The 23,853-nt window shown below is 41.3% G+C and overlaps 1 pseudogene; it reads left to right on the top strand.

Moving 5' to 3' along the window:
* LOC149215228 (E3 ubiquitin-protein ligase COP1-like) overlaps positions 1-23,853 on the top strand; it is a 73,813-nt pseudogene that overhangs the window by 37,489 nt on the left and 12,471 nt on the right.

Here is a 23,853-nt window from a genome sequence, read left to right as displayed (position 1 = left end):
CAGTAATGTCAATGGTTCTCAAAGTACCCAGTACAATCCATGAGATGTGAATGAATGAGTTGGTGTCGAACATTTCACGGAATCCTTTGATCGAAAGTCAATGATGTAAACTGACGTCAAAGGCGAGAAACCTGCCTTTGATGCATGCAGACTTCAAGGCACTGACGATTTCTAAGTCATCTCTCTAGATAATGTGCTGATGTCGATAGAAAGAGACTCGTTGCAGGTAAGCCCACAACACGAAATCATTGTTCAAGTTGAAGAAATATTGCTGTAAGGACTGACTCAGGGATGGTCAAATGGATGACAAGTATTTTGCAGATGAAAGTTTTGTTTGCAGACCTCTTGAACACATAACGACACGACAGATGGTTTGGTGCTAAATAACTCAAAGTTAATCCCCGGAACCCGGTTGAAGACTTTCAAAAGTGGTTTGATTGACTGTGAGGTAAAAGATTTCCCAACCCAGGTGAATGAAAAGTGTCGTGTCCAAGAGTGGTAATAAAGTTTCTTTTGAGACAAAAGGTAACAAATAGGCTCATTCTTCTCTCTTTTCCCCCACCATTTCTGGCAAGTACCTCTTTATTTTTAACAAGCTTGAGGAGGATAACATATGCTTGATTATAAGCTCATCCTTCGGATGAGTCCAACCCAGTTTTGATTCGAACCCTAGGAAGGAGTGGTTCGTTCCTGTTTGTAATTGAACAGGTCCTTTACTGTGAAATGTTTAACGAGCCCAGTATAGGAGAAACTCGGTGTTTTTCAATTTTAGAGAGTCTGAAAAACTTAAGGAAACTCCAAGTTGAACTTTTTCGTAAATTTGTGTCCCTCAAGCCCGAAAAAGTATAAAATAATACCTGGGGGAACCGCTTGATCTTGCGACCAAGGAGTACTTTCATGATTAGTGTCACTAACCTGAAAAGTAAAAAGCGATCAAGGACACGTCATTTTATTTCCGTATCGAGTTTGAAACGACAAAAACACGGCAATCTTTTCCTGATTTTACGGTCAGAAAAGAGCTATAAGGGGACCGTCTTTTAATTCCGTTTTAACGAGTGTAAAAGAAATGCTCGGCAATCTTTTCATGTTTTAGGAGTCAGAAAAGGGCTTAAAAGATGACTCTGATATTTGTTTGTGAAAATTTACAATTTTCCCTCTAAGTCCCTTTGTCCTGCACAAAAGCGACACATTACTCATACCTGTTTAAGATAGGCAAAAATTCATTGAAAAACATCTTTCCATGGTGAAAAATGAACAAATTCATCCAAAAAACCTATAAAAAGAATTTTTACCATATCATTTTTACCGTTTGACTGTTGAGGTTGAAAAAGGAGCTTTTGACAAGAAACTTCCCGTGGTCGCTGCGGAAAATCTGACCGTTAGAATCGAATGCCGTCTCTTCCAGGTATTTCCCAACATCCTCCTTGTCAATTTCATCCGTTTAGAATTTTGTTTTAAGTTTCATTTTTGATTTCTGGGGGGTTTTGGGTTTTGGAAACCGCCCTGCGGGGGACGCAGCTTTCCTAAAGGCTGGCCTGCGTCCCCCGACTTTTTCCTACATAGGGAAAAGGTCGGGGGACGCAGGTTGCCTTCAGGCCACCTGCGTCCCGGCGCACTGTGTGCCAAACGCGGGGTGCGTCATCCGCAAAACGCGGGTTTTGAAACCCCAAACTCCCAAACCAACCATTGAAATTTCTCAAAACTAATTTTAATGCCTGTTTATTCATGTGTAGGGCACTTATCATGCTGGATTGGAGAGAAAGAGAGCATGAGGAGGTTGATGAAGCTGCAATCAATCATCAACCTTCCCTCGATGCCCTAAGAAGATGTGGTTTATACAAATACTGGTCCATACCCGGTATGAGAGCTCAGGTAAGGTTCTTGGAGTGGCTGGTCGAGAGATGGAACGTTCAAGAACAATGCTTTTATATCGGCGGGCAACAACTCGAGATAGAGCCTGCTGACATTTACTTTCTTACTGGCTTGCCGAACAGAGGTGAGCAACTCAATCTGGCTGGGACTAGGCCGGGTGGCCAATCCCTTGATAGTCTCCGAGCAGATTGGTGCCTACCTGATCGAGAGCACAAGAAAGGCATAGAGATCAAATATGTCTCTCAACGTGAACTCATGGTCTTAGCTTTCACTGTGACCAGGATTTGTGGCTCAGCCACTTTACATATTGCTACTGGGTCTCAATTTCGGATGGCAATTGATTGTCTCCAAGGCACCATTTTCAACTGGTGTGATGCGCTGTTGGCTAACTTGAAAGCCCAACTAACCAAGGCAAAGACCGGCAGACTAAAGACCTTTGGATATGGGCCTATAGTCGTGAGCTTTGCCTTAGAGAGGATACCAATGCTGATCCCTCAGCATCTCACTGTTGATATTTCGGGTCCTCAGGAGCCAAAGCTGGTACGATGGGTTGCTGTGATGGCCCGGCATCCGGACGAGGGTGCGGCAGTTGTTCGATTTACTGACAGTTATTTTCACTGGTTAGAGGACCAGGTGTTCGCGATTCAGGACTTTCCGTATGCCGGAATAGATTTTCGAGGTGATCCGGACATGGTTCTTCCACAGGGAGAACAATGGGATGACAGAGGTACTTTATTTTTCACGAGTTTTCAAATTATGTATTTTTTTGTTTTTTATATATATCGTCTCAAACTGACAGTAAAATTTTCAAAATGCAGATGTTGGTCCACAGCGTCCAGCCAACCTCCGGCTTTTCGAGAGGCGACATCCAGTTGCACCGCTACCGGCCCCACAGGACGCGGCGGCTGCGGAGGTACTGACTGAGTTGGAGCATGATCTACAGCGTCTGACGGCGGATATACCGGAGACATCTATGGATGATATTCCTATCAGACTTCAGCGCTACGTAGTCGCGGTCCCTGGACCGTTGAGGAGATTTTTGCGCAAATTAGCCCGTGCAGTGGTGTCGTACAGGGAGCACCACCAGTGATTGGCTAGTCACTTTGTAGACACATGTGACATTTTTGTCTTTTTGTACTTATCATTTTGCCGATCATAAGGTGTTTTTCAACCTATGATCGAAGACGATGTATATTTTTTGACACACTCCTATCTATATATATATCACTATTACCGGCTTATCTTGTTTAACATATATGATGAAATGTTTTTTAAATTTACTTGCATGATTATCGTAAATGTCTGTCCAACACTCGAGAAGCAATTGCATCTGCTAATGTATTTAAGGACCTTGGAATATGCTGATATTCAATGTAATCAAATTCACGTTCCAAGAGACGCACTCTCAAAAACAACCTTAATAACACAGGATTTCTAATGGCATAAACTCTATTAAGCTGTAATACAACAAGTTCAGAATCTAACCTCACTATCAAACGTCGAATTCCAAATGAAATAGATTCGGATAATAATTCAACCACTGCACTGTATTCTGCAATGTTATTCGTTGTTTGACCGAGGCTTACCCCATGCATAGAAACTAACTCGTCAGAGGGTGAATAGATAACCCAAGCTGCGGAAGAGATATTCCGTGTATTACGACAAGCACCATCAGCAAATCCAATGTATGTTTGGAGGGGCGTCGACATCTACAATATCAAGAGCAAAACCAAGATAAGCCAGAATAACGACGAAAAACACACTCACTAAGCTAAGCACACTGACTAACTAACAATCAAACTAGCTAGAAAGAAAACCTAACCTAACTAAAAATTCTCCATACCCACCATTTAAGCATAATACCTCTTTAGGTAAAGTCCATTTCTGGGTTTATCCAAAGAGTCCCCATCAAAATCTACTAGCTCATAAGCCCCTTTTGCTAGCTTTCGCTTTACAATATAGGGTCCATGCCACATAGGAACGAATTTTCCAGCACCTAGCTTATCGTTAGCTTGATCATATAAGAGCACTAGGTCTCCCTCCGAAAAATTTCGAGGGGTCACATTTCTATCATACTGAGCTTTCATTCGCTTCGCGTGAGTCTCGATTGCCAATGTAGCGTCACGTCGAGTCTCATCTAATTTAGCTAAGTACAATAAACGTTTCTCCTCTTCGGAAGTAGCTGGAAGTAATTCGACAGCCATTTGAAGTGATGGGATTTCACATTCAATGGGTAACACTGCTTCTAAGCCATAAACTAGCTGGAAAGGAGTGAACCCTGTTGAGGTTTTCACTGAGGTTCGGTATGCCCATAGCGCCGAAAATAACATGTTGTGCCAATTCGACCGATGAATACCAATGGTTCGTCGGATCATGATAACCAGAACTTTGTTGATAGACTCAACCAAACCGTTGGCTTGCGGATAATAAGGAGTAGAGCTGTCATGGCGCAAACCAAGCTGGCTTGTAAGTTCAGTCATCATGGTGTTTCGAAAATGGCTTCCATGGTCAGTAATAATTGCTTGTGGGACACCAAACCTAGTTATTATATGATTGAATATGAAAACTGCAGCTGTTTTGCCGCTTGCGTCGAATGTAGGCATCGCCTCGGCCCATTTAGTGAAATAATCAACCGCGAGGATGATATACGCATGCCCCCCGGCCGAGTGAGGGTTACAAGTAATAAAGTCGATACCCCATTTGGCGAATGGACCAACGGCAATTATAGGGTGGAGAGGAGCAGGTGGTGCGCGCATCTTTCGATCAAACACTTGGCAGTTGTGGCACTTCCTGACTGCAATGATACAATCTTTAAACATAGATGGCCAGAAGTAACCAGCGCGCAACACCTTCTGAGCTGTGGCATACCCAGACATATGACCGCCACATGCTCCAGAGTGACAATCATTCAAAACTCTCTCAGCCTCTTCGTGAGTTAGACAACGTCGAAAAACTAAGTCTGCCCCCCGGCGATAAAGTGTATCTCCAATAATTTTGTATTGCTGGGATTGAAACCTAATTTTTCGCCGTTCCTCTTTGGAAGCTTCAGGCCGAAAGGTTTGGGTTTGGAGATAGATGATTATATCCCCGAACCACGGATCTAAAGTACTGATAAGAAACAAAGATTCGTCCGCAATGGACTCTTCTGCCACAGTCTCTGTGTCAGTACGCGGGAAATCACACATCAATTCCGCAAAAACTAAGGATTTCTTAGACTTGGACTTCTCGAACTCCAAGTCGAACTCTTGCAGGATAACGATCCATTTAGAGTACTTGCCCCCTAGCAATTGTTTTGTCAAAATTTAAATCATAGGGTTGCAATCCGAAATAACTGTAGTTTTACGGAGAAGAATGTAGTGACGAAAACGCTGGACAGCTTGAACGGCTGCCAGGGCCAATTTCTCCACATGCGAATATTTTAACTCAGTGGGATTTAAGGTTCGACTGAGATAATATATCACATGTTCTGCTCCGAATTCATCTTCTTGAACTAACACCATTCCAATGGTGGAATATGAAGCTGCGAGGTATAAGAAGTAGTCCTGGTTGTAGTTGGGAGGATGCAACAACGGTGCATGGGTCAACGCGTGTTTAAGTGCATCAAAAGATTGTTGGGCAATCTCGTCCCAAAAGAATTGAACGTTCTGTTTCAACAACCGTGTAAAACCTTTAGTGACCTCGGCGTAGTTTGGGATGAATCGACGTAAAAAGTTCGCTTTCCCTTGCAAACTTTGGAGTTGGCGCAAACTCGAAGGAGGAGGCAATTTGATGATCGCTTCGACTTTCGAGGGATCGACGCGAATGCCGGCTTTTGAAACAACAAATCCCAGCAATCGACCTGTTTCTATACAGAAAACACACTTGTGGGGATTCAACCGAATTCGATAATGCCTACACCTCATAAAGATTGCTCGTAAGTGGTCAAGGTGATCAGCTCGATGTAAAGAATGAGCAGGCAAATCATCGAGATACGGTTGCACAATGTGCTTGATGTCGTGAAATGCGTAAGACATCGCCCGTTGAAAAGTGGCCCCGGCATTCTTAAGCCCAAAAGGTAATTTGCAATAAGCAAATGTCCCCCATGGACAAATGAATGCCGTTTTTGGTTGGTCGGCAGGTAGAATATTGATTTGATTATAGCCCGAAAAACCATCCATGAAGGAAAACATTTCACTTCCGGCACAATCATCAATAATTTGATCGATATAAGGCGTAGGATAGTTGTCTTTTGGACAAGCTCGATTGATATCCCTATAGTCGATACAGATTCTTATTGTTCCTTGTTTTTTGTTGACCGGAACAATATTCGATACCCAATCCGTTAACGGGATCGGATAAATGAAACCTGCTTTCAACAGCTTTTCGACTTCTGCTTTAATCGCAGCCGCTTTTCGAGGGTGAATCTGACGCAACCGTTGCCGAATGGGTTTAGCATCCGGGTAGGTTTTGATTTCATGAACAACAATGGCAGGATCGATTCCCGGCATTTCCTCGTAAGACCATGCAAACACATCGCGGAATTCTTGGAATAGGGCCTTGTAAGTTTGGATTTCTTCTTCTGTACATGAGGCACCTATATGAATGTTCTCCTCAATTCCGGGCTTCACTGAAATATCAATGGGAATAGTACGAGAAATATTCCCTAAATTCAACTCTGAATCAGAATGTTTCGTTGGATCCTGAGCGTCTTTGACATATTCAGCGGTAAAGATAGATGAAAAATCATTTTCAAATGCATCATCCTTAGGTAAAAACGAAGATCTGTGATGGAGATCTTCCCATGGTAGATCGTCTACACTTAGGATTTCGCGAAGTTGTTCGTCAGATGACACGACTTCGGGAAACGCTATCCGTTCTAAGGTTGAGGTGAAAAGTGATTCTTCACTGACCACATTCATTTGGTCGATTTCGGTTGAATGAAAGTCGGTAAAAGACATAAGAGCTTCATAAGCAATTTCATATGGACTCAAAGGCATAGCATTACCGAATGAGTCTATCTCAGAGTCAGATGGAACATACCAAGGATCATCATAAATAATGTTTTCTGACGTAATCATATGAATTGTTGCAAACGAAGGTTCTACGCTGAGTGGAGGGAGAGGAAAAGTTCCCAGTAAACCGGAATCCTTAACTAAACCTACACCAACGTCCTTATAAGGGATTGTCGTCTTACCGACATGCTGGATACTCTCTGAAGAGGCTGGGTCGGATGAAAAGTATGTCAACTGATCAATAGTCACGATCTTACCGTTGTGTGGAAACTTAATTACTCTGAAGACCGATGAAACGACCGCTGTCATAGCATATGACCAACTTCGACCCAAAAGAAGGTTGTAGTCTAGAGGGGCATCAACCACTTCCACATCCAGACTAACGGTTTTACCTTCTACCCCTATAGGCAATTCCTGTAGAATACCAAACGGACGGAACCCACGGCCATCAAAGGCCTTAAGGATGGTGGGGGATTGGTTCAACGAAGGAGAACCAAGGGATCTCCAACATTGAATTGACATAATACACGTAGAAGCTCCCTCATCAATCACAGTTCGATGAATAGGCCTGTTTTTGACTATCACTGGAATTTGGAAAGCCATTTGATGGGGGAGTCGTGGTGTACTATTTTCTAGATCGAAGATCATTAGATTCGGATCCTGAACGTCAACAGCTCCTATAGCCGACAAAAGCAATTTTCGTTGTGCTGGACATGATTGCAGCACTTCTAACGCCGACATTGCTGAGGGTGAAACAGCTAAGTCCTCAACAATGTTGTAATTCTGGGCCGCTCTCGCATGTGGATTGAAAGCAGACCTTCGAAGTACACCCTTGGCGGGCGGTTTAATTACTAAGTCTGGGTTAGGTTTCTCGATCTGTAGTGGATCGGAACCAGGAGCTGAGGTTGATGGGTTAGAGTGAGAAGATTCTGCTTCCTTACCATCAACAGGATTCTTACTACCATAATCTTGCGATCGAGTCGCAATCCTCACATGAGACATCATCAAAATGGGTTCTTCACTGGCATTCGAGGAAGAACCTATCATCTTATTCTCCTGCTCCGGAAATGGATTTTTTAACACAGCAGGAGTGGGAGAACCTTTGACTATTTTCACTACCTCGGCCCGATGAGGGCAATCTCTCGTAAAATGATCCTCTTCACAAATAAGACAAGGATATCGAGGTTTGCGCTTTTCGTCATTGGTTTCCGACTTTTCAGTTTTCTCCTTTGGAGCCTTGTCTGCTTTAGCCTTCTTCTTTCCTTTCTTCTTTCCACCGTTTTTTGATTTGGCCGTAGATGACTCTACAGCGTGAATATCGGCGGTAAGTTCAGGAGAAGACTCTCCTGTCGGGGAATCGGGCAAAGTGATAATAGGAGTAGTTGAAGCCTTGGAAGACTTCTTCTTGCTCTTTGTATTCACGATACCAATCATACCATCAGCGGCATGAGATCCCGAAGGAGCAGCAGCGATTTGGTTCGACTTTGGAAGATCCGGAATCTTCTCGTGTAATGTACCCGACTACGTGTAAACTAAGTCAAGGTATTGTGCCTGAGCAATGACTTGCTCCTCAGTAACTACTCCGGCCTTAGCTACATCTTCAGTAATTCTTGGTAATAATGATTTAACAAACCATTCAGCTAAGATTTGGTCCTGGATAAAAACTTTCACTAACCTTCTTCGACGTCTCCACTCATGAATGTGATCTGAAATATACGTGGAGGTTGATTGTTTTAGTGAAGTTAATAATTCCGTACCGTTATCGTATCTGACCGGTAACTGAAAGTGAGTTAAGAACGAGGTAGCTAACTGGCTAAAATTGTAAAAAGAGGCCCGTGGTAACTCAATGTACCACTTGGCCGCGAGACCAATGAGTGTACGCTGAAAAAGACGTAAACGGATCGAATCATCCGAGATGGAATTTGAAGCACACCAGAGGTGGTAAGTCATCACGTGATTGGACGGATCCTCTCCAGACTTACCTTCGAACTTGGGTATATCGCTGGGCAACTTATTTGGCATTGGCGGCCAGAACGGAAGATATTGAATTGGATCGTTCGTTAGGCGCGTCAAGTCTGGTAAATCCAAAGTTGCGATAAACGGTAACTGCCGGTTAGGATCTCTAAAACTCTGGGTCACAATACCAGCCCCAGGAGGAGGATATCCAGGATAACTAGGAACAGGAGTCGCATTTGGGATATTATATCCTCCTGGAAAACCAGGATTAACCGGACCGTACTGGGGTTGCTGAGGTTGTTGATAAGTGTACCCAGGATACGGTTGATACTGGTAAACCGGTTGTTGGACAGCTTGCCCAGGTTGATACTGTCCCTGGTACGGAGGTTGAACAAATTGAGGTTGAGTAGTAACAACCGTACTTATACCAGGTTGGCCTACAGGCATCTGGACTGTGGTTTGAATCGTAGATCCAGACAACGGTACAGATGTCTGAGGAGTGGTTACAGGGACAGTAGAAACCGGAGCCGTCGATACTCCAGAAGTAAGTATGGTAGATGTGGCGGTAGTTGCTGCAGCCGTTTGAGATGGAGTACTAGGTGCAATTGGCGGCTGAGTAACTACCGAAGTTACAGGGGTCTGAACACTTGACTGGACAGGTTGCGGTTGCTGGGGTGGACCAGGAACTACAGGTTGTCCTGCTTGAGGTACCGACTGTATACTTGGCTGCAACATCTGTTGACCTTGTGACGGATCCCACACTAACATTCCAGGGTATTGACCCATAACAGGTTGAGGGTACTGAGATCCATAGCCGGATTGAGGATAGGATTGATAATTGTAAGGTGCAGTCCCATATGATTGCCCTTGAGGTGGTTGATAACTTTGACCTGAGTATTGACCTTGAGGTTGATAACCTTGAGGTAAATACGGGTACTGGGGTTGACCTTGACCTTGAGGTTGGTATCCTTGAGGTTGATACCCTTGGGGTTGATACCCTTGGGGTTGCCATCCTTGAGGTTGCCATCCTTGAGGTTGATATTGATACTGAGGTTGACCTTGGGGTACATATTGAGGCTGGGGTTGACCTTGAGGTATGTATTGCCCCATAGGAGCATACTGACCTTGAGGTTGCCCCCCAGACACGAATGAAGTACCTTGAGGTTGCCCCCCAGGCATTAACGAAGGCTGCCCCCCAGGCGGTAATTGGCCACCTTGAGGTTGGGTAACGGGAACTGAACCTGACATCATGTAAATGTCTCCTACACTCAATGGTACATTACCACTGTTTCCAACTAATAACCCATGATCAATGGGTTGAGGAGACGCTCCCGCAAAGGTACCAGAAAGAGATTGATACCCAGTAGGAACAGAAGGACCGCCATGTAAAAAAGATTCAGGACTTTGTGTAAACACAGATGACTGACCAGACATATTTACAGGAGTATGAATACCTCCAGGTGGAAAAGGAGTACGAGGTGTAGAAAAACCTAGCCCAAAGTTGTCTAAATAATTGGTTAACGAAAGGTACCAAGTGGTACTTCTAGGAGGACTGTAAAAGATGGATTCACGCTCCCTTAGATCAAGGGTAATTTGATCTTCAGGATCAGAGACGCCTATTTCTTCCTCTGGAACAAGTTCTTCTATAGCAATCAAACCAACAGGAAGATTTTCGGTGATAATTCTTTCTATTCTCGGTGAATCAGGAACACTAGGAGTCGGAGTAACAGGTTCGGATATTTCTGGTTCTTCGCCTGTATCGCTAGCAGACGAAAAACTACCAACAAGCTCAGAAACTGTAACAGCTTTGGGATTATAACCTGTCTCTAAACTTTGGTAATCTGGATGGACTACCAAGGAAGATTCTCCTTCTTCAGGTGAACCTACTCTACTGCCACTAGGAGGAGTTACAAGGACCTTTAAACCTTCTAAATTACTGGGGTCGTCTCGAGGAGGTTCACCCCTAAGTCTACGGGATCTTCTCAACAATTCGGCCACAGAAACAACTTCAGGAGACTGGCCCCGAATTCTACGGGACTGTCTCGGTAATTCCGCCACAGCTAAAAACTTTTAACTACTACACACGAAAACAAAATAAAATTTCAAATCAAACCACCTAAAGTCTCTAAAGAACCAAACAAATTTGAATCACACGCCTAAAGAATCTAGGGCGTCAAACCAAACACAAACAGTATCTTCCGGACCAAAAGCGCTAGTTGGTGATTAGGTCCAACCTCGCAGGATTCAGTACAGAAATGGCGGGTGGAACAGTTACGCCGACAACCTGCTTAATGAATAGACTGGACCAAGTTCCTCCACTTTAACCGTCTCGAGTGAAGTGAACCCCCCAGAAAATCCAAGTGAGTATAGCCGACGTCTGCTCCAGGTACAGTGGGACCTTCCCTCCACCGTCACCTTGGGTAGAATCCTAGAGATTATGGTCACTAAGGTTACCAACGGCCACAAGTACACCTGGGGGAACAGTCTAAACTCCGACAGCACGCAAGGGCAGAGTAGCAAGCTCAATCCCCTTACCGGCTCCTTGACAGTAATCCAAGGTTTACCGATAAGTGACCCCTGGCTCCTCGACAATGGTTAATCCGAGGTTTACCGTTTGTAATACGTACTGTCTGGCGTCGTTCCCAACGAGGGGGGAATGATCCCCTCACTGGTTCGGACACGAGCTCGTGCTTCTCCTTTAAGAGGAGCTTTCCCAGAGTGTAAATGTAACAATTGGATTTGATTCTATCACAAGATCGACTACTTGTTTGTTTTACTGCCTTGGAGAGTTAAGTACTCACCTACTCCAAGACACTAGCCTAAGCTATGTTGGTGCTTCAGAGCCCTAGAAAATAAAAGTTACTAGTTCAATTTTACTTTAAGCGTTACTTTTAAGGTTGTTCTTTAAAGTCACAAGGTGATGGAAGTGAAACCAATGGTGTGCAGACTCGACTCCAACCACTACAAAGATGCACCTAAGATGATCTACACTACTTTTGCTTTTTCAATGAAAATCTTTAACTAAGAGAGTTGAGAGAATGCAATTTTTAAAGAAAACAACTTCCTTGGAAAAGACAATCAAAGAAACAATTCTCTTTTTCTTTTCGAGCACACAAACATAACCACTCTTTACTTGCACGAAAAACTCTTTTTCTTTCAAAAACTTTTAAAGCTACTTGAAACAAAACTTTCCAAAGGAGATATTTTTGTATTTTCTCTTTTCAATAAAGCATGTAAACCTACCTTTAACAAAAAACAATCTCAAAAGCTACAAAACTATGAAAATTTGACTCACAAGCAAACCAAAAGAGAGATTACTCTAAGTAAACCTAACAAGGCAAAAGCTCATAAAGGCGATTCTAGGATGTTTTACTTGATCAAAATCAAATCAAGGACTAGCTAATGCAGAATCAAAAGACTAGCCAAAACAAAACTCAAATCTTTTTGTTCTTTTTGTAAAATGGAATTCAAGACTTAAACAACAAGCACTTCGAAAATGGCCCAAAAGACAACTTGATGGTAAGTTACTTCTATAGGTAGACTTTAGAACAGGTCTGACTTCTTAGAAAGTTGACAAAACTAGAGATATCTAAGGCTTGACAATTCCTACCGCTAAAGTCACTACAAGACCTACTCAAAATCAAACCCTAGGGCTTACACTTCGACGAAATCCACTAAAACACTTAATGCCAATGAAACCAGTTCAGGTGAAGATTTTGGACAAGGGACTGATGAATCTCGGCAGAAAAAGCTAAGAAAAAACAAAATCTAAGAGCAAAAAGGGCAAAAAGTGGAATTTTCTTAAATTTTGGCAGGGGACGCAGGCAACCCGTTAGCACAGGTGCGGGCCCGCTCTGTGAAAACAGCAAAAGTGCGTCCAGGGACGCACTGTGCAGCACTCAGAGGGTGCGTCCTACTGAAAAACTCAAGAAAACCAAAAATAAAACTAATCCTAAGCTAACCCACCCAGAGACAAGATCACAGAGCCAAAACCAGAAAAATAAACCAATTTTCTCAAAGCAAAGTTCAAACAAAAGAAAAGACTCTTCTCATTAATGGAAACTATCCCCAGCGGAGTCGCCAATTTGCCACACGGAATCAGTCAAGGGTGCGGACACAACTGACCTTCCTAGAAGTCTAAGAAATTCTAATGACAAACAAAACAAACTGGAGCTATCCTTCTCTAAACATACATTATGATATGATAAATCAAGTGTTTCGTTCTTACCTCTGTCCAAACGCTGTTGTAGAAGTCCAAGCTTTGTTGATCCGGATGAGCTCCTCCCGTTCTCCAAAACCTGCAATCACCAACAGTCAAACAATTAAATAGCACCTGATTATAACATAAAACAAAGCATATTCAACATATAGACCAAGGAGTACATGAAATAACCCATTAACAACAAGCTATTGAGAAGAATGGACCAATTTGCATTAAAGGTAATCAAAAGGAACCATTACAACCTGAGCCTTGGTGTTGTGCAAGCTCCTTCCAGGGTCCACAAGAGTCTTCCTCTACTTTGACAAAGCTCACCCACTTCCAAATAGAACAAGTAAAGATGACAATCTCTCCTCACAAGCTTCTAAATGGGAATCCTAATTCCTGCAGCATTTACCCTTAGAAATCTATAGCTTTCAACCTTCTTCCTTCTAGCTCAATGCCTCTTTTTATAGTGCTCAAGAGGAAGTTAATCAGGTCCACCATCAATGGGATAGTCCCCTCTTTGGATGGGATCACTCCCTTATTGATGGGATAAGTTCCTCTTTGATAGGAGTGCATGAACCATCTGGAGGCGCTCAATACTCATCCAAGAATCTTCTAGAATGCTCTAGAAATGACCACAAGTAAGTTTTTGAAGATAAAACTTGCGCATTTTAACCTTTTCAGAGGGACGCACCTGCCCCTTTAGATACAGAGCGTCCTTAGACGCAGACCTTATGAACAAAAGGTGCGTACCCGCAGGCAAGGCTTGAGAGAACCTGCGTACCCAGAGATAAACATGTTTTATAAAGACTTTCTCTCTTTCTTGGAGTTTGATATGAATAGTAGAGGCATAAGACTTGCTCAAAAAGGGTAGTATAACTGTTGATTGAGCCATACCGACTGTAAATAGCCATGGTGACATTTTTTAGTGTAACACTACTCAACGCAAAAATGCAAGAGAAGAAGAAGCAAGAGCCCACTTAGAACATCTAGATGATGAGGTCAGAACCACGTGAGGGTGACCCTAGTGTTAATATAGTTATAAGGAGTGGTATAGCTATTGGGGAAGATAAAGCTGTAGGGAAATTGCCAGAAGAGAATCTGTGGGTGCGTAGAGCGACTAACAAAGATACTGAATGATTTTCATAAGGAAAAGGAAACATTTATGGAGGTGAAGAAGTGTTTTTTGGATTTAGAAGCTTCCACATTGAAAAATTAGAGTGTGCAAATAGATTAGGCTGAAGAGGTCATTACTGCATAGGAAATAGATCCTTTAATATTGCCATCCTTCTTACTGGCCTACCTGAAGCTCCTAAGGGACCAAAAAGCAGTGGAGGGACTACAAGAGTTAATAGAAAATTGCACTGGCAAGGATAATTTGTTTCTTGAATAACACGCAGTGCATAAAGTAGACAAAAGTCAGAAAAGGAATGGTCAGGAGATGTGGACTGCACAAGTTAGAGAATTTGAAATGGATCAGGTGGTCCTAGTGTTGGCATTATGATACATATGTTGTACTTGATGGCAACCCACTCATCCCAGATGATAAATTATAGTGCAACAAAGTTCACGCACTTTCATGAAGATAAACGTTTCTTTCATGTAGAGAAAAGTTCACGCACTTTCATGAAAATAAACGTTTCTTTCATGTAGAGAAACGTTCACGCACTTTCATGAAGATAAAGGGTTCTTTCATGTAATGAAAAGTTCACGCACTTTCATGCAGAGAAAAGTTTCTTTCATGTAGAGAAAAGTTCATGCACTTTCATGCAGAGAAAAGTTTCTTTCATATAGAGAAAAGTTCACGCACTTTCATGCAGAGAAAAGTTCCTTTCATGAAGAGAAAAGTTCACGCACTTTCATGGTTGGCTCGTGGTATTAGGCTGATAGTTTTTGATCCTATGGTTTTGGTCTGTGGTATTGCATCCAAAAGTGTTGACCCCAAGTATTTGGTTCATGGTATTGTGTTATTCTGGTTTTGGACCGTGGTATTGTGAAAGGCCTAAGACTATAAAAGAGGAAGGAGATCATTTGGCAAGGTAATTAATCTGAATGATTTGAATATATAATAAGTGCTAGATCTAAAATATTTGTGATTGAGGTTATGGTGCATACCTGGATCTGAATGAAGGAGGAACCGTAGCGCATAAAGAAGGATAAGTTCTATTGATGGGTCATAATCTTTAAGATTGAATAATAGTATCTTTGTTCAGTGAAGTGAAAGAGCGTATACACGCTGGTTCAGTGAATGAAAACCACATATACACAGGTTGGTCCAAACACAGGAGTGTATGCATGCAGGTTTCAGGTTGTTAAAGTAGCGTATATCTTTTAAATTATGATCTAGCTGCCTTTGTTTATTGCTGCAGTATTATGGGTTCGGAATTTGCTGTGTGGTTACTGTTACTGTGTTCTGGGTACAACTGTCAGAGAAGTGTTTACTTGATTCAGTGCTAATTGGGGAAAAGGAGATTGTTTGATGCAGATATACTTGATGATTGATTGATGTTCATGGATCCAGTCTGAAAATTTATGAAACGAGGTCCCTGGAAGAAAGAGAAGGTTGTAGCCTTCAGTAGGCCAGCACCTACTTACTAGTATCTTGGCTAGTATAAGAGCTAAGGGGGTTGTAGCTCCTTCCAGGAGAAGCTAGAGAACAAGAGAGGGTTGTAGCTCTCTGCAGGTTGCAGCCTACATACTGGTAAGGACTGCGCTAGTACATTGTAAAAATAATTTTCTAATTAAAAGAAGATAGAGACGAATTGCAGCAGGTGGTTTTCACCCACATTGGGTTTCCACCTTATATCTTGTGTTCTTGTGTGTTTGATATTCTTCAGATCTGTTTTACTGTCTCTGGTTACTGGTTATTTGATTCTGATACACAGATTAGTAATCAACTTCTGAAAGATAAAGTAAATTATAAGTTTGCATTGTATACGCGGGTTTCCTTCTACATAGTTGCGTATATACGCGGTTTTAATTAACTGAAGTAGCGTATATTATCTAGATTTGAAAAAGGGAATATTTGACTTGATAATACTAATTCACCCCCCTTCTCAGTATTATTTCCAACACCTAGATTTTGGATCTGATGCGAATGTTTTTACTAAATATAGATGGGAAATAATGGGAAAGTCAGTGCTATAGTGGTCTCCAATTCAACTGTGAATGGCGAACCAATAGAATATTATTCTTATGGGACACTTACATGGAGTAACTGTAGACATTGAAGGAGTACATCCTATAGCTTATTTTGAGGTAATCGAGATAGTAGATGATAGTAATCCCTACCAGATGATGCTTGGAATTGATTGGGAATTTGATATGAATGTGGTCATCAACCTGAAGAAGCGCAACATGACATTTGAGAAGAAGGAACTACGAGTCATTGTTCCATTAGATCTAGAAGAGGGTGAGTGGTATAATGAACTAGTCCAAGATTACTATTAGGAGGATGATATTGAATAGATTTATAAGCTTACTACATGGAAAGATCAATCCTATGGTGGATGGAGGAATTACTTGGGAAAAGGACAACTCCTACAACTCATATTCAGATGAGGAGTTGGAGAATTGGCAGAATAGATTGCTTGAAGTATCAAAACAACGATGCAATAGAATTACTAAATCAATCCGGTGTTTATCCATTGAGGTACTTAATTTACAATATTATGATGGCTTAGAAGATGTAAATTTGTTTCTTGATAAATTTTAAAGGGATGTACTGGGGGAGCATTAGTTCCAGGCATTGGACATCATGCTAAGAGATACACTTTCCAGATGGTGGGGAAAACATAAGAGCAATTTTACAAAATGGAAGGAGTACCAAAGGATGATGAAGTTGTGATTTGGATATGCCAATACCCATATTTCTGAAAAATATATATAGAAAGATGATTTGTGTGAGCATCTTGCTTATTAGACGAAAGCATGGGGCAAGGAACCATAACTTGAATGGGTACGTATATTCTGCCACACCTTGGATACTAATCCGACGAATTGGTATTTAGAAACAGAGCTACGACATGGAACTGCGAAGTGGGATGTTATGAAGGAAAGATTTATGCTAACATTTAGTTTTGAGGACGATTCGGATGTTTGATGAATAATTACAGGAAATAAAGGTTGCGATATTCACAACGCTTATAAAACACGTTACATGGGTACAACCCGACTAGAGTACACAGCTACGCCATGCTCTGGAATGCTACAATGTTACCACAGAAGAAGGTGAGGAAGATCGCAAGAATATCAATATCCCTGAGTTAGAGGGGCACCGTGAAGTCACTAGGCCTGAGGTAGAGGTGCCTGACATTGCAAAACCATTGAAGACCAAGCAAGTGAACATTAGCTCAGAAGCACAGCCAAAGTTTGCGAATATAGGTGATTACTGGGATGAAGACACGGTTGAAAAGGTGGCAGAGTTATTGCGGGAATATCAGGACTTGTTCCCAACAAAGTTCTCTGATCTAAAGGGGATAGTAGGTGATCTGGGTGTTATGAATATCAATCTGAAGTCAGATGAGAAGCCGGTAAAGAAGTGCCCATATCGATTGAATCCTAAATACAAAGAAAAGGTGCACGATGAGCTAGATAAGATGTTTGCAATAGGAATTATTGAGCCTACAGAAGAATCAAACTAGGTTAGTCCTATGTTGGTTCAGGAGAAGAAGACAAAGGGAGAAATTAGGATTTATGTAGATATAAAGAAGTTGAACGATGCTTGTGTACATGATTCATTCTCTATGCCATTCACAGATGAAGTCTTGGAGAACATTGGTGGTCAAGAAGCCTACTATTTTATGGATGGATTCTCAGCCTATCACCAAATCATGATTGTGCTAGAAGATCGAAGTAATACTACCTTCACCACAGATTGGGGCTCTTTACACTATACAGTTATGCCAATAGGCTTAATAATTGCCTTGCGATCTTCTCTAGGGTGGTAGTCGCATCCTTTAAGGAATTTATGGAAATTTTTTTGGAGGTCTACTTTGATGATTGGATGGTGTTTAGGCTAGTTAAAAATCATGTTGCAAGTATTTGCCTAATGTTGGATACTTGTAGGAAGTAACAGATCTCCCTAAATCTAAAGAAGGGTATATTTTGCATACCATATGGGATACTTTTGGGCCACATTGTTTGTAAGCAAGGGTTGATGGTGGACCCTTCTAAAATTGTAGTGATTATCAATTTGGAGCCCCCAAGGAATGTAAAACAGTTGTGCGCTACATTGTTCCATACAGGATACTACAAGAAGTTTATTAAGACATATGCACATATCATTGTGCCCATGGAAAATGTATTGAAGAAGGATGCGACATTTTGTTGGGATGATGATTTTTCAGAAACGCTTAGATGTTTTGAAGGAAAAGAAGGTTATAGAACCTATTCTAGTGTTCCTCAATTGGATGAAAGAATTACATGTACATGTGGATGCGTCCTTCATAGCATTAGGAGCAGTTTTAATCCAACCAGGAGCAAGAGATTTCGACCATCCGATTGCATTTACGAGTAGAAAGTTGTCTAAGGTAGAGAAGAATTATTCTACCATGGAGAGTGAAGGGTTGGAAATGGTATATGCACTCTATAAGTTCAGACGTTATTTGTTGGGTGCGTACTTCAAAATGTATACACACCATTCAAATTTGAAGTACCTAGTCAACAAACCTATGTTGGGGGGGAACTTATAGGTGGTTATTTTTATTTTAGGAGTATGAATTTGAAGTAATTGTGAAGCCAGGGAGATTAAATGCTAGACTCAATCACCTTTAGTGGATTGAGAATGGGGAAGAACCCAGAAGTATTGATGAAGGATTGCCTTATCCACAACTCTTTATTGTGCACTTTGCCGATGAACATTTTGTGGATATCATACAATTCTTGTCTACAGGTGTAGCTCCTGACAGATATACAATGCAACAGAAGAAGGAATTGGTAGTCAGGGCTGCAGATTGCTCCGTCATCAGAGGACATTTGTATAAAAGGGGGTCAGATGAAGTTCTGCGTAGGTATGTACAGGATTATGAAAGAAAAAGTATCCTCGTTGAAGTGCATGGAGGAGTTGCTGGAGGGCATTATGTTGGAAGAGAAATTGCATAGAAGATCCTATGAGCTAGGCTATGCTGGCCAATTGTGCACAAATACTCCAAGGACTATTATAGAGCATGAGATGTCTGTCAGAGGATCGGGAAGCCATCACAAAGGGATGAATTACCTCTGAACCCACAGGCCTTGTTATAGGCATTTGATAAATGGGAAATAGATTTTGTGGGACCTATTTAGCCACCAGGAAAGAAGACAAGAGCACACTACATCATCAGAGTGACAAATACTTGACAAAATGTGCTGCGACATAGCCTATGAATGATTTTAGTGTAGTTACCACTGTGAATTTTATATTTGAGTAAATTCTATATAGGTTTGGTTGTCCTATGATTTCAATGAGCGATAGGGGTTTGCATTTCCTAAATGAAACGATGGTTGCTTTTATTGAATAATTCCATATGTATCATCAGAAAAGCATGCCGTATCATCCTCAAGCAAATGGAATGGTTTAAGCTTTCAATAAGATCATTGACAATGCTTTGGTGAAGGTATGTAATGCAAATAGGACTGATTGGGATGTGCACATACCAGTTGTTCTTTGGGAATATAGAATTACCTGTAAGAAGTTGATCGGATAGATACCATTTAGGCTAGTTTATGGACAGGAAACGATGATGCCAATGGAGTACATAATGCCTAGTTTTAGGATTGTTGCACGGTCACAAAGATGGCAGATTGGGATATAATGGAAGAATGCCTCATGTAGATACTTGAGTTAGAATAATATCACTTCTTGGCAAGCTTTTATCAGCGGATGAAGAAGGCTCAAGAAAAGGTGTCGCATGATCACCACATTAAGTAATGCACCTTTAAAAATGGAGATTTAGTGTTCATGTATGATAGAAAGTTTACTAAGTTTCTAGGAAAGTTTCAGATGCATTAGCTGGGACCATACATTATCAAGGATGATCAACGTGAAGTTCATATCATGAAGCTAAGTGGGGAGCTATTTCCAGGAAGAATCAATGGGAGCCAATTGAAGTTGTACCAGGGTGGTCCTTCCCTTGTGCGGTGACTATATGGATGCAGGACAATCTTAGTACTTCAGGAAGTTGCAAGGGATTGTGGGACTATAAACTACGTTGCTAGTAGAAAATTTTTGGCAAAGAGATTCGGTTGCACAACGCTTAGGAAAAATCCATAGATGGGAGTTGTGACGAAGGAGCTACGCTAGCAAGGTGGGTCCCGCACAGCCTGGCCAGAAAGTGACTGTTGAAGACACTGTAAGTGATTGGATGGTTAGTTTTTCGTTAAAAGGAGTAGGGCGAAAGGATTTATGGAGAATATATTTGGAAATTTTCAGCCAAAAGAGCATTTATGAGGGAGATATCGAGGGAACTGATGGATTTGAATTTATAAAGGGCTATAAATACAACATCTCACTCCACATTCCAACACTTTTCTTCCAGAGAGCTTGCCCTGATATTTTGTGCCTAAATTTGAGTTGAGATGATTGTTGCAATTCTGGATGAGATTAGCAAGAGGTAGATACAGAGTTTTGATATAAGGGGCTTGGTTTTGAGGCAGATTTGAGAAATTATTCTAGGAGAGCATTGAAAAAATGTCTACAACACCACTAATCCATACGACAAAGCTGAAACATGCCTTAAGGCCAAAATCAAGGGCCAACCAAACTCCCCACCTGAAAATGTCTTTCACTATTACGTTCGCAACAGGAGAGAAGAAGGAAAATAAGCCATAGCAAGTAGCATTTCAGCAATCGTTGCACAAAAAACCAACTGATATTAGACAGAAGGGTCATATGGATAAGAATATGTAAATGACGGAACCCCTAACCTGGATGAAGAAGGACTGACTATGGGGGTGGAAGATATCGATGGAGAGGAAGAAGTGTCAATTACTCAACTACCACCTTATGTACCCCCTAGAAAATCCATGGCCAAGGTCACTAAGGACCTTGAATCCTTGAAATATATGGTATTCATGCCATTTCTACCGAAGGAAGTACCTGTTGAGGGCGACTTGTTTGCTGGGGTACCATTTCTAAAGATGGAGGACTCAGATCTGGGAAATCATGTGAATTTTCCGCACTCAGAACCCAGTAAATACTTGAAATCAGTCTACTACGAGGAGTCGGGAGTCACAAGGCTTGAGCTAATGAAGTGGATGGCCACGATTGAGCATGTAGGGTTTCTCAACATGATATATGTTCCACATTTAAGCCGCAACATAATTAACACCATTTGTGTGCATCAATTGTTGGCAATAGTTCATGATGGGTGCCTTTGGCTTGGAGGGCCCATTCAAATTGACGATATGTTGGTCCACAGAATCACATTTTTACCTTATTAGGGTGCGGACCCCATAGACGCTTCTGTGGGGAAGTCACAGGAGAAGAATCTCATGGACTAAATGAAAAGCGACTTCAGGTTGGTGAAGAAGTCATAAGGTTATTCCATTAGCTCCATATCGGATGGAGCTATGTAGTTTGCTGCAAATATTTTGGCAGGAAAGATAATGTGGAAGTGTCATGCCAATGAAGTGTTGGCACCAGTGGTATCATTAGCTGTGCAGTGCAACTACGGGGTCCAACATAATTAGGAAAAGTACCTCTATCACAAGTTCCTGGAGGATTGTCAAGAATCCTAGGAGGATGGAAAGGAATTCCACTACGCATGGTTATTGCTATTGATCATGTTATTATCCTGGAGGATGCCTGAGGATAGCTAGTTCCTAATGTAGGATCCAGACTTGTGCGAGGCTGCAAAATTCACCTTGTTGTGGGAGACGAAGGATCTCGACTATATTATTAAAAACAACATGTTCTGAGTATTGTTCGAGTCAGAGTTGCAGATGGTGATCAACCAACTACCGTAGTTATCACCCAGCCTATATGTGCAGTACACAAATATCACCAATAGAAAATGTGGTAGCATCAATTGCCGGGGGGGGGCAGAAGCAGAAGAACAAAACCCGTGAGTTCAGATGAGAAAATGGGGAGAAGCAACATAGTTGCTATAGAGCTAAGAGGAAAAGCTCTGTGTGAGTGCACTGTTGTGTAATGCTGAGTGAGATCCCATTGTACAGTGAGAGGCCAAGAGTTCCTATGTAGAGGATAGAGACCCCAAGAATTGTGCTAATGTGAGTTAGGCAGAAGTTCCTATGATGCGAGAAAGGTCGAAGGTGCTTGTGTAGAGAAGGAAGGCCAAGAGTTGAGCTTGTGCTGTAGAGAGCAAGAGGCTGAGAGCTCAGTGACTGCTGATGAAAATCAGAGATCAAAAGGAGGATAGGTGTCTACAAAAGGAGGGAGTTGGTGCTTCCTGTTAGTCAGTGCTATCAAATAATCAAAGGGATTTGGTACTTCCTGTGAGTGGGTGATGACAAAACAAATTGATGTAATAGAGTAGGTGATCTTATTTACATCAATAACAACAACAATCTTTGGTGGTTTTTTCCGAAAGGGTTTCCACGTAAAACCATTATGTCTTATGTGTACGATACTTATGGTGTGTATGCTTGTATGTCGATTTCCTGTTGTTCCAATATTACATATTGTTTCTAATTATATGGATGGGTGCCAAGCTTGAATACGAAAAGTAAATAGGCATAACAGTTTAAAATTAGCCTTAATATTGATTCACTCCCCCCTCATAGTATTATCATCATTTCCAACACTATTCATACAATTTTAAGTCTGAGTCCTGGGGTATTTGAGTCCTAAATGAATTTAAAAGAAAAAATACCATCAATAGGAACTCCTAGTCAAAATAGGCATGTTTCATCAATGGGGGCTTTCTTGGATGGTAAAAATGAGGCACTGTTACTACCCTGATGGATTTCCTAACACAGTAAAAATACCAAGGGTTCATTACACATATGAAAATGGCCCTTTGTATAGATAAAGTGTGGTTCAAGTCTTAAATTACTTTAAAAAAATAGATACTCCTCAACAGTGTCCCCAAATGAAATATAACTTGTATGTAGTGTAAATAATCTATGTAATTTTGTGTGCTAAATAGCTAATCATGCCTTCTCTATTTCATAAACTAAGCCTTAGTTATTTAACATAATTCCTTAAGAAAGGGTCCATCCAGCCATTATATAGTGGCAAGTTTCAACACCATAAACAATGATTGGCTAGGATAAAAATCTATTAGTCTCACTAACTATGCTAACACAATCTTTCATTCTAATGTTTTCGGGTTCAAAGATGAGTGCGAATTTGATATAAGAGGTATCCTTAAGAGTGACTGATAGTTAAAGAAACTTGTTTGGTAAGTGAAAAAGGGGTATTGTTATTACTGCCATTTAGGCTCAATTCATCCTGTGATGTTTTTTCTCACTAAGAGTTGTGCTTCTGGTACGTTACCCGGGATTTGTTCCGCTTCTCTATTTGGGTTTTTGTTGGGGATCAGGTACAAGTTCTTGGTAAAAATGTAGGAATAGATAACCTCTTAGTTGAAGGATTGGAATATCATAATCTGACAACATGAATTAGTACTCTCCTAGATTGGGGTAGGTCAAAATTGTAAGATAAAACACTACCCAAAGAAATACCCCATTTGTAACACAGATCATGTATGGAATTTTATATTCTAAACAAAAATGTAACCTCTTTTATATGAAAGTGTGTTGATTAAAATGGAAAGAATATTTTATTGTTATTTAAACAATAGAATGGAATTGGATAGAATACCTGATGTGGCATTGTCAGTTGAGAACATGAGCATGATGGATGGAATTGGCCATGCCCGATTTGAA

This window comes from Pinus tabuliformis, chromosome 1_1 (genome assembly GCF_031772625.1).
Source record: "Pinus tabuliformis cultivar Carrire ecotype Pingquan chromosome 1_1, CPIR1, whole genome shotgun sequence".
NCBI classification, from domain to species: domain Eukaryota; kingdom Viridiplantae; phylum Streptophyta; class Pinopsida; order Pinales; family Pinaceae; genus Pinus; species Pinus tabuliformis.
The sequence above is the reverse complement of the archived record's forward strand: the minus strand, read 5'-3'. Positions and strand labels throughout refer to the sequence as shown.